Genomic DNA, 19664 nt, shown 5'->3' with positions numbered 1-19664 from the left:
AAAATCAGAATGGCAGAAAATATTCACACTGAGTATTTTGATCAAAGCCGTATATTCAGAATTTATAAAGGAAGCTTCTACTTGATTAATATGAAATAAACACTATTCATTCCCCCCCCAAAAAAGGATAGAATGTCACTCCACAGAAGAAGATATACAAATCGTCCATAGGCAAATGAATATCCACTCCTTATCATTTATGAATCTTTAGGAAAATACAAATTAAATCCAAAATGAGATGGTAGTCCACAAAAATTATAATGACTAATTATTTTATTTTAGTGACATATAATTGTATATATTTATATGATACATGATGTTTCTATATATGTATACATTGCCTAATGATCACACCAGGATAATTAGTGATCTGTCATGTCAAATGTTTCTTCTTTGTTGTGAGAACATTCAGCGCCTTCTTCTCTAGCTGTTTTGAAATATGTACCATAACACATCATCAACTCTAATAACTCTACTGGTCGGTACGACACAAGAACTTTTCTTCCCATCTAACTGTAACTGTGCACCCCTTTCCCCATCTCCCACTCTGACTCCCGGCCCCCCCAGACTCCGATAACTACCTGTGGGATCCCAGTGTGTTGGTCTGTCTGCCTGCTTTATTTCACTTAGCATAACGACCTCTAGTTGCATCAATTTTGTTGAAAATGATAAGATTTAATTATTTTTATGGCTAAATAGTAACTCAATGTGCATATATAATCACATTTTCTTTACTTGTTACTGCTGATAGACACATAAAATGATTCCATACTTGGCTATTGTGAATAGTACAGAAATAAACATGGGAGTGCAGCTAAATGCCCACTATTTAAATTGCCAGATCACATGGTAGTTCAATTCTTCAGTTTTTGAGAAACTTCCACTGTGTTTTCCAATGGCTGTACTAATTTATATCCCTACCACGAAGGTGTGAGGATTCTCTTTTCTCCTCTTCTCTGCCAGATTGCTAAAAATTTAAAACCTAAGAAATATCAAATGATTTTGAAGATGTGGAACAACTGAACTGCTCGTACCCAGCTGCTGAGAAAATGAAACAGTGCAACTATGTTGGAAAAATGTGGATATTTTTGATTGTTAATATGTTAAACATGCTTTTATCAGATGGCTCTATTATTCACTCTTAGTTTTTTGGCCAAAAGAAATAAAAAGCATATGTCCCTGGAAAGAGATTAGCACAAATATTAAAAATTTGAATTGTAATAGCCTAATACGGAAATCAGCCCAAATGTTTATCAAATTATTGATACATCACAAATAAATCTATGAAAGTTTAGAGGTAGAATTTAGCAGGATTGCTTGTCTTCTTTTCTTCATAGAACTTAGTTTCTAAACTTTATTTATTTTGTGATTTTCTTAATGTAACCTCCTTAAAAATTTTTACCTTTTTGCATTTTTTTTAACTATCAAACTTCTAAAACAGTACATGTTGGCACATGGTAGTTTTATAGAAATATTTCTCAGTACATGAACAGATGCTTTATAGCTATAATTTTATTTGATGATTATTTTATTGTTTTTGTTATGATTGAACAGAATTATATTCTGGGCATCTATATTTCCAGGAAGGACATTTCATCAGTAAGTAACACCATGTTTCAAGTTAAATTAATCTCAAGATATATTAAATGCATTAGCAAACCTTTATTACCAGACTTGCTAAAATTTGGCTTTTCTAAGAATTATCTTTGTTAATATTCTTTTCTTTTTTCACTCGTTACTATATTAGTAGCAGCCAAAAATTAATTTTTAAAGAAAACAATGTGCTGTTAAAGTCTAAATATATAACGAAGAAATATAATAAATTTGGCAAATTACATAGCAAAAACCTGTTTCTTGAAAAAATTCTTTATAGTTTAAGCCTATTTTTGTGTACTATATATCAAAATCACAGCATTTGTAAATAAAGGTATATTTACATTAGGGCATTATAGAAACAAGTTACTTATTTTGCCTCTAAATGCATCAATTAATATTTTGATAACCATCATTATTTCTCACCATAAAAGTTCAATTAATAAGATTTTTTGAGTTTAAAAGAACATAAAAGGCATTATGGCATACAGTTGAATAGTACACTAGACATAAACTCACTTTGATTATGTTCTTAGGATAATATACTTTTACTTAAACCCATAGTGGCATGTGAAAGTTTTATTTTGCAATTTCATTTTAATCTTTTAAAATTTCAACAGTTCCTGTATACATGTAAACTTTATGAAAAAGATTAATATGTGTTTTAAAATTTACTTTTAAAATAAATAGATATTCCCTTCCACATTCATGCTAACATTATGTCTTTCTATTTTCCCTACACTGCTGCAAAATGACACAATCTGCATACCTATAGTGCCACCTCTGCCTAATACAGAAGCTTGTGGGTTTATGATAGTGTTACAGCCCAATAAACCTTTTCTAAGTTAAAAATATGAAGTTGTATGAATTTAAAGAATAATATAGTCAAGACTGTGGAGGGTGAAAGTCCCAACTCATGTGTTGTGGCTGTTACTGGCTTGTTACCTTCATGCTGGGCAATTATCTTGACTTTTCATTTCTCGAGTAATTGCCTTTCTACTCTTCTCAACAGAAGCCGCAGATATGATGGAACGGAAAGTACAATACCCACAAGATGCCGGCAGCACTGAACGCTGCAGACAAAATGTGAGTTGCTTGCCTGATGACTGCATGTTTAATTGGGAGCCTTACTGCTGCCCAGAATTCTGGAAAATATCATTCCATAAATAGGTCAAAAGGAATAGGTCAAAATTCAAAAGCAGAAGTATGGTTTGTAATGAATGCCTATTAATTGCACACCATCATAAAGTTCAAAAATTGTAAACTGAACCATGGTAAGTTGGGGAACATTTTTTATTTCTATTTTATCTGAGCATGAATACCGTATTTTATTAATTCTCTCATATTTTCTGTTAAAGGTATTCAGGGTTCTTTTTTAACAAGGTACGATAAAACAATAAGAAGAATAATACCATTTTAAATTTTATCTTAGAATATCTTGATTTTTGTACATTTTCTGTTAGAATGTAAATGATTATATCATTGTTATTATTTATTTAGAATGGAGTCCAAAAGATTCTTGGTAATCTATTCCACTTTTAATGGACTGTTTTCTAGTAGAATGAATTATTTAATATTTTTAAATTTGTTATTAATTGATTTCAGCTTTATAGGGGTATAACTGACAAGAAAGTTTTTTATACATTTAAAGAATACAACTTGGTGTTTTGACAAATGTATACATTGTGAAATCATTACAACAATCAAGTTAATTAGCATATCCATCACCTCACAGAGCTGCCATTTTTTTCTCTGTTCTTTTCTTGTGTATGGTGTATTTTTTTAATTTTATTTTAGGTCCACCAAACTTTGTCAGAGAGCCAGAAATTCTGGAGAACAGAGAGAGTAGCCTCTCTAAGATTGTTCTTTTCTTCCATTTCCAAAACCACAGTTTTATACATGAAAATTCAACAAAAATCCAGATTAATCTTTATCTTAAATCACAATAATCAGCATAACCCATTACCAAAACATTCCGATTCAAAAGTTAATCTCCTAAATCAATCCTCCTAAAATTACTCAATGTGAGCATCTTTAGGGTGGGAGCTAAATTTACAAAATAACAAATAGGGGAGATGGGAGGTGAAGGTCACGTGGACCTTAAACTGACCAGACCAGCTGTGTCACATCGGCCCTTGTCTGGCTGATACCCTTTTATTTTCACCACATGTGCTCTCGTTCCATTACTACATTTCATATCTATGAAATAAATTCTAAATGGAAATAATTACTATGATTTACTCTATTGTCCAGGGATAAAACCTATTCAGGTGAGGGATTGGTTTAAAGTCACACTGGGAACAACATGCAGCAGTTAACAAAAGACAATACAACACGGGACACACTGAATACAATAATGCACAAAGATGCCTGAGGATAGATCCTTCCCATCCTGATGACTAAACTCTTTTTTTTTTTTTTAACTCTAATGTGATTTTATTTATGTCTGACAGATATCTTAGGTTTTTTTTTTTTTTTTATTGTTGGGGATTCATTGAGGGTACAATAAGCCAGGTTACACTGATTGCAATTGTTAGGTAAAGTCCCTCTTGCAATCATGTCTTGCCCCCATAAAGTATAACACACACCAAGGCCCCACCCACCTCCCTCCTTCCCTCTTTCTGTTTCCCCCCCATAACGATAATTGTCATTAATTGTCCTCATATCAAAATTGAGTACATAGGATTCATGCTTCTCCATTCTTGTGATGCTTTACTAAGAATAATGTCTTCCACGTCCATCCAGGTTAATATGAAGGATATAAAGTCTCTATTTTTTTTAATGGCTGAATAGTATTCCATGGTATACATATACCACAGCTTGTTAATCCATTCCTGGATGGGTGGGCATTTAGGCTGTTTCCACATTTTGGCGATTGTAAATTGAGCTGCAATAAACAGTCTAGTACAAGTGTCCTTATGATCAAAGGATGTCTTTCCTTCTGGGTAGATGCCCAGTAATGGGATTGCAGGATCAAATGGGAGGTCTAGCTTGAGTGCTTTGAGGTTTCTCCATACTTCCTTCCAAAAAGGTTGTACTAGTTTGCAGTCCCACCCGCAGTGTAAAAGTGTTCCCTTCTCTCCACATCCACGCCAGCATCTGCAGTTTTGAGATTTTGTGATGTGGGCCATTCTCACTGGGGTTAGATGATATCTCAGGGTTGTTTTGATTTGCATAACTCAGTAGAAGAAAAGAAATATCCAAAATCAAATCAGAGATCAATGAAATTGAAAACAAAAGAATCATTCAGAAAATTAATGAAACAAGGAGTTGGTTTTTTGAAAAAATAAATAAAATAGATAAACCATTGGCCAGACTAACGAGGAATAGAAAAATAAAATCTCTAGTAACCTCAATCAGAAATGATAAAGGGGAAATAACAACTGATCCCACAGAGATACAAGAGATCATCTCTGAATACTACCAGAAACTCTATGCCCAGAAATTTGACAATGTGAAAGAAATGGATCAATATTTGGAATCACACCCTCTCCCTAGACTCAGCCAGGAAGAAATAGAGCTCCTGAACAGACCAATTTCAAGCACTGAGATCAAAGAAACAATACAAAAGCTTCCAACCAAAAAATGCCCTGGTCCAGATGGCTTCACTCCAGAATTCTATGAAACCTTCAAGGAAGAGCTTATTCCTGTACTGCAGAAATTATTCCAAAAAATTGAGGAAGAAGGAATCTTCCCCAACACATTCTGATGACTAAGCTCTTAATTATCCTCTCTGCACAGCTATGCAGTCCTCTGGTCCAGCTTGAGTTCACTGGTTTCCTCAGGGAGGTTAAGGCTGAAATGGGAGTTACATAATATTGAAAACACTTATGTTCTATTGTCATCGTATTTCTCAGTTAAATAGTACAGTACTGGTAACCTTACTACGATTCCCTGTGCTATCCATTACATGTCCAGAAGTCATGTGCATTGCATAAGTGAAACTTTGTTTCATTTGACCAAAATCTCCCCATTTCCTCCTACCTCCTACCCCATTCTATCTACTATTTCTATTATTTTGACTTTTTTAGATGCTCGTATAAGTGAGATCATGCAGTATTTGTCTTCCTATGTCTGGTTTATTTCACTAATTATAATGTGTATGAATGAACCTATAGTATATTATGCTGAGTCATCTCATTTTTAATAAACCCAACTTCAGTAGTGTCATGTAATAATTGGTAAAATAGAAAACATGACAATGTTTTACTTTTTGTTAAAATGTTTTACTGAATATTCTTGGAGAATTTCTTACCACCAGAGAAGTTTGGTTTAAGAAATCTAGGTATAGGGTGGCGCCTGTGGCTCAGTCGGTAAGGTGCCGGCCCCATATGCCAAGGGTGGTGGGTTCAAACCCAGCCCCGGCCAAACTGCAACAAAAAAATAGCCGGGCGTTGTGGCGGGCGCCTGTAGTCCCAGCTACTCGGGAGGCTGAGGCAAGAGAATCGCTTAAGCCCAGGAGTTGGAGGTTGCTGTGAGCTGTGTGATGCCACGGCACTCTACCGAGGGCCATAAAGTGAGACTCTGTCTCTACAAAAAGAAAAAAGAAAGAAAAGAAATCTAGGTATAAATCACAGAAGACTGTAGAAGGGGAGAAGAGACATAAAGCAGACACAAAATCTCCAAGAGGAAGGCAGTCAAGACCATCCTATCCTCAGCTAAATGTAAATGGATGAGTAAACTTTGTTAAGGTCAGCCATGCCCAGTCCAAATCAGCAGAACCACCAATGATGCTTGAGACTTTATAGCCAAGATGGTGGATTAGAAGCAGGTTGTGCAATGCTACTGTCCAGAGAGGAAAGAAAGTGGTGTGATGCCAAAGCCATCTACGCATAATGTCACCTTGGGGATGATCATTTGAGTGAGAGGACTAGAAATCCATAGACAGGAGGTGTTAGCAAAGCAAACAAGATAGAAGCAGGAAAAGCTACTTGCTAAGATCAGAGGTAATTAGGAAAGGTGAGCAGTTGGACAGGGGAGAGAATTCTTGGCTCCATGCTTCTCCTGAGGATGCCGTAACTGGAGCAGGAGTGGGAGGGCTCCTTACTTGCAGCAGGTATAGGGACTGACACAGAGACTTGACTGGAGACTGTGCAGCTGTGCTGGTCTAGAGAAAGGGGAATTATGGCTTGCCAAACCTGGGTACAGTGGCTGGCTCCATTGTAACATCCCAACCCCCAGGAGGCTACTTTTCTTATGAGTCTGATCTGAGACCATTGCCTCCGCCTTGCCTCTGCTATGTGGGACAGGCGGGAAGTGGAGAGTCCTTGTACTCATATGTGCCCCATAGGAAGGTGATGTGCACCCTCACCACAGCTGCCACTGACACATTTGGCTATGGCCTGGGTGATCTCACTCCAAAGAATTTCCTGTGGAAGCCAAGTAGAATGTGCCCCTCTAACCCTTGACGCTCACTGCCAATGTGAAGGCAGCTGATGCCACTGCCCCACTAAGAGTCTGTGAGTGGGCCAAAAGCCAGCATAGCTGCCACCTTGGTCTCAGCGCAGACTGCATGACATAGGCACATGACACTATGCATAGATGGCTTTGTCATCACACCCAATGTGTGCTCTGCCTGCCCACACACCCCACACTATAGCCACCCCAGCCAGCACTCACAGACATGTGCCGCATGGACCTGCTCATCTCATGTAGATACCTTGCCCCATGAGTTGGTTCTGTCCCAGAGTCTCACTGTGCCCTACTTGTGAACTATGACCCACTGGCTCACTCCATATTGGGGACCCCCTCTGCCCTATACACCTGCCCCATCTTACATTGTGCACCCTCTATGTCACCCTGAATGTACCTCACACCTCCCACGCACCTGGTCCCTTGACATCCAGGAGTATGTGTATGTGCTATACCTCATAGACCTCCTTTATCCTGTGTACATGTCCCATCCTGCTAGCTAGCCCCACCTCATGTGTGCACCTGTCATGAGAGGCCAGGCCTGACACAGTGGCCTGATGAAAACCACAAGAGAACAGGGGAAACAGAGCAGAGAACCATTAAAAGCTCACAGTGTGCCACCCTTCACCTGTCTGGTCAAGCTTCTGAAGCAAGACACAAGCATGCCATCCAGGGACCCATCCTTTTCTTCACTGAACAACAGAGATCTATGCCAAGGAGAACTGGTATACTATATCTGCTGTCTGTTTTAAGCTGAGGGAAGAGGCACCAGATCGGAAGGAACCAGCATATAAAAACACTGGCAACATAAAACAATAAAATAAAAAATAAAACAGGCTGGTTCAATGCCCTCAAAGGATCACAGTAGCTCTACTGCAATGAACTTCAACCAAAAGGACATCATTGATAGAACATATCTGGAACTCAGATTATTACTGGCAAGTGAGATAAATGGATGCCAGATCATGGAAGACTATCTCATAAAAAATGAAAGAATACTTCATAATATGAACAAAAATTCACTTAAGAGATAAAATTAGAAAAGAGATTAACAGAACTTAAAAGAAAGAAAGAGGCTTTCAGGGAATTTCAAAATACAGCAGACAGCTTTTACAACTGGGTAGACCAAGCAGAAGAAAGAATTTTGGAGCTTGAAGACAAGGATTTTGAAGTTAACCAGGCAGTAAAAAATGCAGGAAAAAATAAAAAAGAAGAATGAATAGTCACTGAGTGAAATGTAGTATTATGTAAAATGAATAGACATAAGACTTATAGATACCCCTGAGGGAGAAAAAGAAAAAGCAATAAGCATTGGAAATCCTTTTGAGAGAAGAATAGAGGAAAACTTCCCTGGTATTGCTGGGGGTTAGTATATCTAGACATGAGATAGTCATTGGAAGGCTGGACTATTCATGTCAAACCAGACATCATAAAGACATACGTCATAAGTCTGATCAAAGTCAAAATGTAGAAGAAAATCCTACAAGCTGTGATTTGAAAGCAACTAGTTACTTACAAGGGAAAACCCTTCAGACTCACAGGAGATCTCTCAGCGGAAACCTTTCAAACCAGAAAGGATTGAAGTCCCATTTTTAGTCTTCCTAAGCAGAATACTGCCAACCAATAATTCTTTATCCCGCAAAACCAAGTATATCAAATGAAATAAAAACAAAGTCTTTCCTAGAAAATACTAAGGGAGCATATCACCACTAGACTTGCCTTGTAGGAAATCCTTAATAATGCTCTATACATGGAACAAATAAATAGGTAACTACCACTATAAAAACACACGAAAGTTAAAGCTCACAGCCGTGATAAAACAGTAATATGAGGGAAACAACAAGCAACTAATATCATTCAAGATGATGAACAGAATAGTGTCTCACATACCAATATTAACATTGAACATAAACAGTGTTAATACACGATTTAAAAGATATAGACTGACTGAATGGACATTAAAAAAATAACACCCCAAATAATGCTATCTCCAAGAATCCCATCAAATTTGCAAGGATTCTCATGGTCTCATGATAAAGGGATAGAAAAATAAATTCATGCAATTGGAAACTAAAAGTGAGCAACAGTAGCATTCTCATATCAGATAAAATGCACTTTAAATCAGCAGTGATAAAAAATAGACAAATATGATTATTATATAATAATATAGGGAGTAATTTAGAAAGAGGATATAACAATCCTAAATATATATGCACATCAAACACAGGAGCTCTGAGATTCATAAATGAAATATCACTAGATCTAAGCAAAGAAATAAATAGCAAATTATAATTGATTGCTGGGGACTTCAACACCCCAGTGAAAGAACTGGACAGATAGATCATTGGAGCAGAATATTAGTAAAGAAATATTGGACTTAAACAGAATTCCAGAACTTGGACTTAAACAGAATTCAAGAACTTGGTCCAAGAATATTGTATGCCCACAATGGCAGAATATGTAGTATACATTCTCCTCTTCAGCCCACGGAATATTTTCAAGACAGATCATATGTTAGCCCTAAAACAAATCTCAGCCAATTCAGGAAAATTGATGTCATCCCATGTATCTACATAAATCAAAGTGGAATAAAGCTAGAAACCTACTTCAAGAGGAACCCTCAGACCTACACAGAGTTACAGAAATGAAACAACCTATTGCCTAATTATACTTGGTTCAAAGATAAAAATAATGGAAATCAGAAGATTTTTTTGAACTGAGCAACAATTATGACACATGCATCCTAAAATCAATGGGATACAGATAAAGCAGTACTAAAAGGGAAGTTCAGAGCCTTAAATGCCTGCATCAAAAAGACAGAAAGATCACAGATTAGCAACCTAATGTCACACCTCAGAGAAAAAGAAGAACCAGCCAAACCCCAAGCAGGCAGAAAAAAAAAAAAAATTAAATAACACAGCTCAGAGAAGAACTACATGAAGCAGAAACAAACAAACTAAAAGCAATACAAAGAATCTAGAAAACAAAAAGTTGGCTCTTTGAAAAGGTAAATAAAATCCAAACACTTCTAACTTGATTAGCGTGAATAGAAAAGAAAGAACTCAACTAAGCTCAGAACAGAAACAGGAGACATTATCCCCAAAATATAAACTGTCATCTATTACTACAATGAAAACCTCTATGCAGGCCAGGCACCATGGTTCGCACCTGTAATCATCACACTCTAGGAGGCCAAGGTGTGTGGATTGCTGTGCTCAGGAATTCAAGACCAGCCTGAGCCAGAGTGAGACCCTGTCTATAAAAATAGCCAGGCATTGTGGCGGGCACCTGTAGTCACAGCTTCTCAGGAAGCTGATACAAGAGAATCACATAGGTATGAGAGTTACATATCCATAATGAATAACAATAAAATAACAATAAAACAATTAAAACAATAATACCCCCCCCAACAAACACAAAAAGCTCTGAAACAGATGTTTTAACAAATTCCATTAGACTTATCCATAATAGGCAACCATTCAACTCATACTGTTTAATAACTTCAAGAAGGAGGGGACCCTCCCCGATTTATTCTATTACATGAAGCCAGTATCACCTTCATATCAAAGCCAGGAATGAACACAGCAACAATAACAACAACCTTCAGCCCAATATATCTTATGAATATAGATTCAATACTACTCAAGAAAATAGTAGCAAACTGGAGTCATCAGTACATAAAACAAAAAATCCACCAAGATAAAGTGGGACTTATCACTGTGATGCAAGGAGGATTCATTATACACAAATCAGTAAATATGATTCACCACATAAACGTGAGCAAAAACAAAGACCATATGATCATCTCAATAGATGCACAAAAAGGATTTTTTAATATCCATCAACCATTCATGATGGAAATTCTGGACAAACCAGGCATGAAAGGAACATACCTCTAAATAATAAAAATCATATATGACAAACCCAAGTTCAGTATCAAACTGAACATGGAAAACTCAAAAGCATTCCCCATAAGAACCACAAGAGTTCAAGGATTTCTCCTCTCACCACTTCCATTCAATGTAGTACTGGAAGAGAAAGCTGGAACATTCCAGCAAGAGAAAGAAACAAATGGCGTCCAAATTGGAAAAGATCAGATCACACCATCAGTGTTTGCAAATCATATGGTCCTGCATATAGAAAACTATGAAAACTCCACCAACCCCCCCCCCATAATTGGTTAATTGATAAATTCACCAAAGTCTCAGTTTATAAAATCTATGTATACAAATCAGTAGCATTCTGTATACTGCTAACAGTCAGGCTGAAAGCAAAATCAAGGGGGTAATGCATATATAACAGCTGCAAAGAAATAAAAAAAAAAGAGAGAAACATACTTAACACAGGAGGTAAAGATCTCTCCAGCAAGCAACACTAGGTAACACTAATGCAAGAAATCATAGATGACAAAACAGATGAAAAAACACCCCATAATTATGAGTTGAAAGAATCAAGGTTCTTAAAATGTTCAGATTACCTACAGTGATTTATAGATTCAATGCAATTCCCATCAAAATGCCAAAGTAATTTTTCACAGGTCTAGAAAAAATAATTCTCTTAATTTGGAACCACAATAGAGCCCAAATAGTCAAAGCAATCCTAAACAAAAAGAGGAAGTCAGAAGGCATCATATGACCCGACTTCAAATTATACGATAAGGTTATAATCAAAACAGCATGGGACTGGTGTAAAAGTACAGACCTAGGCCAATGGAACAGAAGGAAGAACCCAGCAGTGAAATCATGTAGCTATGACCAACTGATTTTTGACAAGGCCGACAAATTCACTGCAGGTGGATTCAAGACTTACATGTAAGACCTGAAATCATGAAACTTTCAAAAGTAAATATAGGAAAAACTCTTTTGGAGATGGGCCTCGGGGAAGAATGTGAGTAATAATCCCAAAGAAAACACAGAAACATCAAAAATAAATAAATGGAACTTAATGAAACTATCATATTTCTGTACAGCAGAAGAAATGATAAAAAGAGTTAGTATACGGGCGGCGCCTGTGGCTCAGTCGGTAAGGCGCCGGCCCCATATGCCGAGGGTGATGGGTTCAAACCTGGCCCCGGCCAAACTGCAACCAAAAAATAGCCGGGCGTTGTGGTGGGCGCCTGTAGTCCCAGCTACTCGGGAGGCTGAGGCAAGAGAATCGCTTAAGCCCAGGAGTTGGAGGTTGCTGTGAGCCGTGTGAGGCCACGGCACTCTACCGATGGCCATAAAGTGAGACCCTGTCTCTACAAAAAAAAAAAGAGTTAGTATACAACGTACAGAAAGGCAGAAAACATTTGTAAACTACACAGCCAAGAAAGGACCAATGTACGGAATCTACAAAGAACCGTACATGCCCTTCAACTGAAGAGTAGATAAATAAAATGTGGTACCAAAATGTGTTTGTGGCACACACAAACACATTCATACACACACACATACACACACACACACACATGATGGAGTACTAGTCAACCATAAAAGGGAATGAAATAATGTCATTTGTAAAACTTGCATGAAACCAGAGACACATAGCCCAAGTGAAGTATCTCAAGAATGGAAAAATAGATAGCATATGTTCTTACGATTGCTGCTAAAGAAGAATTTATATACATATATAGCATACACATTCACACACACACACATATATATAGCTATAAAAAGCAGTAATGGACATTGGAAGCTAAAATGGAAGAAGATGAAGGTAAATTAAGGGTAAAAATCTACCCACTGAGTACAATGTTACACTATTTTATCAATGTAGTGATAGATCCTTACATGTCTCATTTCCCCCCACCAAAATCATTTCTTCTTTCTTTACTTCTATTCTAGGTGCAGACATTATTTTTACAATTCTTTATGAACTGTATTTTCTTATACGTGCTTATATTTAAGCTTTTCAAAATACATTGTAGGAACCCAGATATCGCTTTGATTCTGAAATGTGAGTAAGAATCACTTGAGGGGCTTTTGAAGAACAGATTCTGAGGCTCCTTCCCAGGCCAATTAAATAAGAATCTGTCAGCATGTCCTGAGCCTTAACAGGTTTTTGAACTCCTCAGGTCATTGCGGTAGGTGTGTGAACCTAGCCATCAGAGTCACTGGCAAAGAACTGTACTAAACGATATTTAACATGCATGGGAATCATGTGGACATCTTGTTTAAAATGCGGATTTCTATTGAGTATGTCAGGTGTTGGGTCTGAGATGTCACACTTTCTAAATAGTTCCTAGGTGTTACTGCTTTTGCTCATCCGTGAAGTGTATTTTACATAGTAAGGATGCAGATGGCTGCTAAGACGCAAAATGTTATCTTTGATCTTTATGTAACTGGAAAAAAGCATAAAAAGGAAAAAGACGTTATCACCTAGCATGGACAGGGATGGTCTGATCATCGTCAGTCTTTGTATTTACCAGCTTTATTTTAATGAATGCTATATGTAGATTAATTATAGTATTATAATTAGGCTACATTATATTTTTAAAATGTGTACAATAAAGTTTCTGAAAAATCAGTTCTGTTCTAAAGGACTATTTCTCACATACACCATTTGTTACTTTCCAGAATATGTGACAGGTAGAAACACAGTGGAGAGGCCTTTGTTTGTATCTGCACTGATTTACCTAGCTGTTTACACTCGCTGCTGCCTCAGCCCGGCTCTCCCCTTTGTCACAACAGGCCATCTCAGCTATGAGTACTGCGTGTACGGCTCCCAAGGAACCAGGCAGGTCAGGAGACTGAATGGTGAGCAGGTAGCCGCAAAAGGCAGAAGGAAGTGCTTGGCTGAGATTCAGAAGTGTCAAATGTGGGCACTTGTTCCATAAGTGTCCTCTGGTTGCCACCTGCCCTATTCCCAGGGGCTGATTTTCCTGCTGCCTCGTCAGTTTATAGTTCACAAGACTGTTAATGTCTGGAATATCAAGGCTCTGGAGACATGCCCTTGCTGTCCAGATGGTGGCTTACGGCATCAGGTACAGCACATTTAGACTGGCAGAGCTCCCTGCTCAGCCGCCAGGGATCCATATACCTTTGCTGCTGTTCGGTGGCAGCTGACCCAGATATAATGAGATCAGTATATCCCATAAACACCAGAAAAGGTTTGTGCATAAAAATGTCAAGATGAATTTAGTTTTAAATAGAATAACACATTACATTTCAAGAAAAACACAACCCTTTACTATGATGAAAAGTGGAATTGATATAATGTGAGTACACAAAATGTCAAAATTATAATAAAATGTTACATAGTTTATTTTCTTGCATACATATTTTCTGGCGTATATAGTTACCTAGATAGATAGATGTAGTTATGTATATGAAGTCTTATTTATATTTATGAATTTATATATATATATTCCACAATATATAACATATACACTATTTTATCAGAGGACTTCAAAAAGTTCATAGAAAATTGTATTTTAAGATGCACCACACAAGGGTATATGTGAAACTTAGTAAATGTGGAATGTAAATGTCTTAGCACAATAACTAAGAAAATGCCAGGAAGGCTATGTTAACCAGTGTGATGAAAATATGTCAAACGGTCTATGAAACTAGTGTATGGTGCCCCATGATCACATTAATGTACACAGCTATGATTTAATAAAAAAAAAAAGAAAAGAAAATTGTATTTTAAAAATAAAAGTAAAAAATATAGATTTTATTCCTCACCATGAACTCCATCAAGTTCAGGACACTTTTGTAACCAATGATACCAGCTATTTATTCCATCTGTAAATAACTGAGATACCGAGAATGCCATCATGTCAATTTTTCTTCAGTATTTTTTACATAACTGAAGAAAAATAGATGCTCTTCATAGATTTTTCTTAAAATTAAGAAGCCAGAGGGAGCCAAATCACGGCTGGAAGTTAAATACCCAGTCATTGCTCATCTAAACTCTTGCAAAAATTTTTCTTGCTTGATAAGAGGAGGGGGCAGAGACCTATCCTAGAGACGGACTCTCTGTGGAAGATTTCACAGGTATTCAGTTAAAACATTGGATAACTTTCTCAGAACACTCCTGCAATAAGGAGATGTTGTCATCCTTTGGCCCTCCAGAAGGTCAAACAAGCAAAATGCCTTAAGTATCCTGACAAACTCTTGTCGCAACCTTTGTTCTTGACTAATTCACTTTTGCTTTGACTGGCTACTTACACCTTTTCTTTTCTTTTTTTATTTTTATTGTTGGGGAGTCTTTGAGGGTACAATAAGCCAGGTTACACTGATTGTATTTGTTAGGTAAAGTCCCTCTTGCAATCATGTCTTGCCCCCATAAAGTGTGACACACACCAAGGCCCCACCCCACTGCCTCCGTCCCTCTCTCTGCTTTTCCTTCCCTCCTCCCCCCCATGCCCTTAATTGTCATTAATTGTCCTCATATCAAAATTGAGTACATAGGATTCATGCTTCTCCATTCTTGTGATGCTTTACTAAGAATAATGTCTTCCACGTCCATCCAGGTTAATACGAAGGATGTATTTTTTTTTAATGGCTGAATAGTATTCCATGGTATACATATACCACAGCTTGTTAATCCATTCCTGGGTTGGTGGGCATTTAGGCTTACACCTTTTCATAGCCAATGCTCTGTGTTTTGTCTATGGGATCATACAGAGAAAGCCATATTTCAATTTCTGTTACAAATCTTTCAAAGAAATGCTTCAGGATTTTGATCCGACTTGTTTCAAATTTCCATTGTCTTCAGCTGATCTGGCTTAACAGCTTTGGCAGCATTGGTGGAAAGTTCGCTCAGTTTTTCAGTCAGAATTGTGTAAGTTGAACTAAATTCAAGTATTTATGGTGTTGGCTGTTGTTTCTGGCGTTAATTGCAGTCCTCTTTGATTAGGGCATGGACAAGATGACATTTTTTGGTTTGGCATCAGTGCATTCATTTTCAACATCACCTTTTTCCTTCTTAAAACAAGTTTTCCATTTGTAAACTGCTGATTTGGGGAGGACATAAAACTTTTCATAGAACATCAATAATTTCACCATTTTTCCACCCAAGCTTCACCTTAAATTTGATATTTGTTCTTGCTTTAATTTTGGCAGAATTTGTGTTCCTCTGATAGGAACTCTTCAAATTGATGTCTTACCCTTCCTTGTTAGTGCTTTAAATTAAATCTTGTTGAGACAGGTTATAAAAATTTAGTATAAGTTAGGCGGTACCTATGGCTCAAAGGAGTAGGGTGCCAGCCCCATATACCAGAGGTGGTGGGTTCAAACTTAGTCTCAGCCAGAAATTGCAAAAAAGAAAAAAAGTTAGTATAAATTTATTTGGTGGAAAGAGTTAAAATATATGCATATTTATATGTATATATTTTTGGTGGACTTTTTTTGAAGATAGTGGTTTTTGAAGAAATAATTCTTTACAGGACCTACATGGTCTTATGGACACATGTTTTCTATCGTGGTCTTACAATTGTAATTAAACTTGTGAATGAATAATCCACCTACTCCTGTATATAAGGAAGAATACTTCCCAACTATTAAAAAGTTGGTATTTAGGCCAAGAAAAGAGATCATGTAAATGTATTCAAGTCTACATAGGGATGATCAGGACCTTATCAAGCACCTTGGACTGAAGTAAAGAATGATAAATTATAGATTTATAGATGCCATTTCTAAAAATGTGTAAAAATGAAGTGCATGACTCTATCAATGTGGAAATCTCAAGAACGACTGCTCTACAATGCTGTGGTCATTATTATTCAAGACTCCAGCTGCCCATATATTCCTTTAGACATGGGAAAAGAATTAAAGTAAAAGGGGACAAAATTAGCATTTATAGCAGGACTCGTCCATGTAAGATGTTCCATTATGAGAGCCCCTGTATTTTGGAATGCATTTCATTCATGATACACAGAGGACATTGTCCTTCCAGTAACTGCTCTGCCTTCAGCACAAAGCAGGGAAAACTATTATTAAGAACTAGAGGCTTTACCAAGAAATAATGGTAGCAATAATGTGTTTAACAATTAGAAACAAAATTTTCTGATATTGTCCCAAAATATATATTTCAACAGTAGAAGCAAACAGCTAGAGTAAGGTCAAAATTACATTAGAAAATAAGATTTCTAACAGCTGTAAAATACACATACACTCTAGCTGCCTCTGGTCTTTCAATGTTATCCCTAGTGAAGGGAAATGAAAGAAACAAGGTTATAGGTTCCGTGCGTTACCAGTAGAATTTCTCATCCTTGTCTTTACGAGTCCCTTCAGGAATATTGTTGAAATTTAAAAGAGTGAGGATACAAAAATGAAAGAAGGAAAACAAAGATATACAATAAAATGCAAAGTAATAGTGATTGTATAGAGAAAATGTAAGGAGAAAGTCAAACTTTTTTCACACTAATTTATTTCCAAAATGCTTCATCAGGTCAAGAAACATATTTGTGTTAACTTAAATTCCATTGAAATTGGTACTTTATTAAACTTCGAGATAACTTCTGGTCTGTCCAGTAGTTTTTTTTTTTTTGTTTTTTGTTTTTTTTTTACCAGTGATTAGACGGCAAGAAAATTCATGGGAAACCGAAGTTTAGATCAGATATGTGAGAAGGCATAAAATTTATAATCTTGCTGCTTAGTGTAAAGTAAAATCTTGACATAGTTCAATAGTAACACAACCTAAGTAACATTCATAAGTTCCCCCTTAAACATTGTCCTTGATGTGCCAGAAGAAAATTAGTCAGACCCATAAAAGTGAATGTTTAATACAGACAAATGGAAGAGTTTACCAAATATTTATAGCATGATTTACTGATTTTATGATTCAAAACATATTATTGTCATTTAGAAAATGTGAAAAGTGTTAGCCATAGAAATAATCTTCAGATAAGCACTATGTTATGTAAGTTGGGTGACTCTGGAGATGTAACACACTTGCATGTTTAACCAGCCTCTAAATTTAGTCTCTGATGTGACTTTTCATTAAAAATTAAAATTTATCTTATAGCAAGCAGGCTTGCTCCATTTTTTTTTTTTAATGTTTGTGATCTCTTCTGAGGCTAAATTCCTTTCATGAGATTATAACCAGACATGTTGTGGCACAGAGGTATGCTTAACAGATATAATTTGAAGTAAAGACAATCCATGTAGAGGAATTGATTCTATCAACAATTATCTCTAATTTTAGTTAAATTTTGCACTTTGCTATAAGTATTATTGATTTTCTGTAACGTCTTTGTTGGCCCTTTAAATATCACTATAGTCAAATGTACAAGCTACAATTTGATGTGATGTTTAAAATATAATCCCATAATATATATGAGGCCAATTAAGATTCAAATGAAAGTAAATATTGATAACTGGAAACTCTTCTGTGAATAGTTTATCTAAATTTCCCTAAATATGTATGCTACTTTTATCATTTTTTTATATTTAAAAAAACATTTTTTCAGGTAAATGAACAAAGACATAACCAAACAAATTATAAAATTCCTTTCTTAGGAGATTAAATGTTCTTTTTCTTTTTACATTCTTTATCTCTTCTAATGATTAGAATCATCTTATACATCAAAACTATTTTTAAGACAATTATCTGGAATTCAGAAATAACATCTTAACCCTAACTTTTTTGTTGTTGTTGTTGCTGTTGTTGTTTTGCAGTTTTTGGCCGGGTCCGGGTTTGAACCCACCACCTCCGGTATATGGGGCCGGAGCTCTACTCCTTTAGGCCACAGGTACCGCCCACTTTTTTTTTTTTTTAAGGCTCAATGCTTTGAAACCCTCCCATGAATAATCTTCCTGTGGAAACAAATATGATAACCTCCAAAGTTTACGAAGGATGGCTGATGTACTCATAGATGTTGAGATGATCAGATAATTACACTAAAAGAAAGAAAACTGATGCAATATTGCAATTTAGAGGATTTTTATAAAGATACATCAGAGATTTTTCATCTAAATTGAGACAATTATTTTAATTAATTAATTAATAATTTATGTGTCCTTACTAATCATAGGTGAATACTGTCAATGACTCTACTTCCCATTGCAAAGCTTGGATTTATTAGGCTTTGGTTCTGTAAATCATAGCAGTCATATGTTCTCATGATTATCTTGGATTCTGTGCCCTTCCATGTGTTTGTTTATATATATCTAGTCAACTATTTTTCTCAGAAACCTGGTGTCCAGCTTATGTGGTTAATTTCAGCTGCTATGAAGCAAGCAAGAAAAATAATAAAGTATACATCTAATCTTTATATTCTATATCCTAGGTTATGCTGCAGTAAAAACATGATATTCAAACCTGAGTGATTTCTAACAGCAAAGAGATATTTCTAGTTCATGCTGAAGGCCCATCTCAAATAACTGCACCTCTCTTCCTCAACTTCCCTCTTCCCCGACCCAACCTGACAGATGGCTCCTATTTAGTATAATTCATTATGGAAGAAGGGGAAAGACCCAAGAGAAGCACATCCTGCATTGCATAACTTCTGATGAGGAATGATGCACCATTATGTTCATATTGTGTAATACAAAGCCAGGCACGTCACTTGACCACACCCAAGTTCAATTGCGTGGACAATATCCCTTCAACATGGAGGGGCGCAGAACAATTGAGAGCAGTAATCCACATTTCCCTGAGGATGAGGAGGGGACTAGTTTTCAACATTCCAATAATGTTAACCGTATATCCCAATTCCACATTATTTTTTA

The 19664-nt window shown here is 36.4% G+C and overlaps 1 long non-coding RNA gene across 1 annotated transcript in view; it reads left to right on the top strand.

Annotated features, from left to right (window-relative positions):
- The window catches only part of LOC128589242 (uncharacterized), a 63299-nt gene extending 43898 nt beyond the window's left edge, over positions 1–19401 (top strand). Inside the window, exons 2-4 of the long non-coding RNA XR_008380873.1 lie at positions 2606–2679; positions 18612–18685; positions 19223–19401. This is a non-coding gene — a long non-coding RNA (uncharacterized LOC128589242). The remainder of the gene's footprint in view (positions 1–2605; positions 2680–18611; positions 18686–19222) is intronic.
- The last annotated feature ends 263 nt before the right edge of the window (positions 19402–19664 follow it).

Source organism: Nycticebus coucang, chromosome 6 (genome assembly GCF_027406575.1).
Source record: "Nycticebus coucang isolate mNycCou1 chromosome 6, mNycCou1.pri, whole genome shotgun sequence".
Classification (NCBI taxonomy): domain Eukaryota; kingdom Metazoa; phylum Chordata; class Mammalia; order Primates; family Lorisidae; genus Nycticebus; species Nycticebus coucang.
This window is presented reverse-complemented; position numbering and strand designations above follow the sequence as displayed.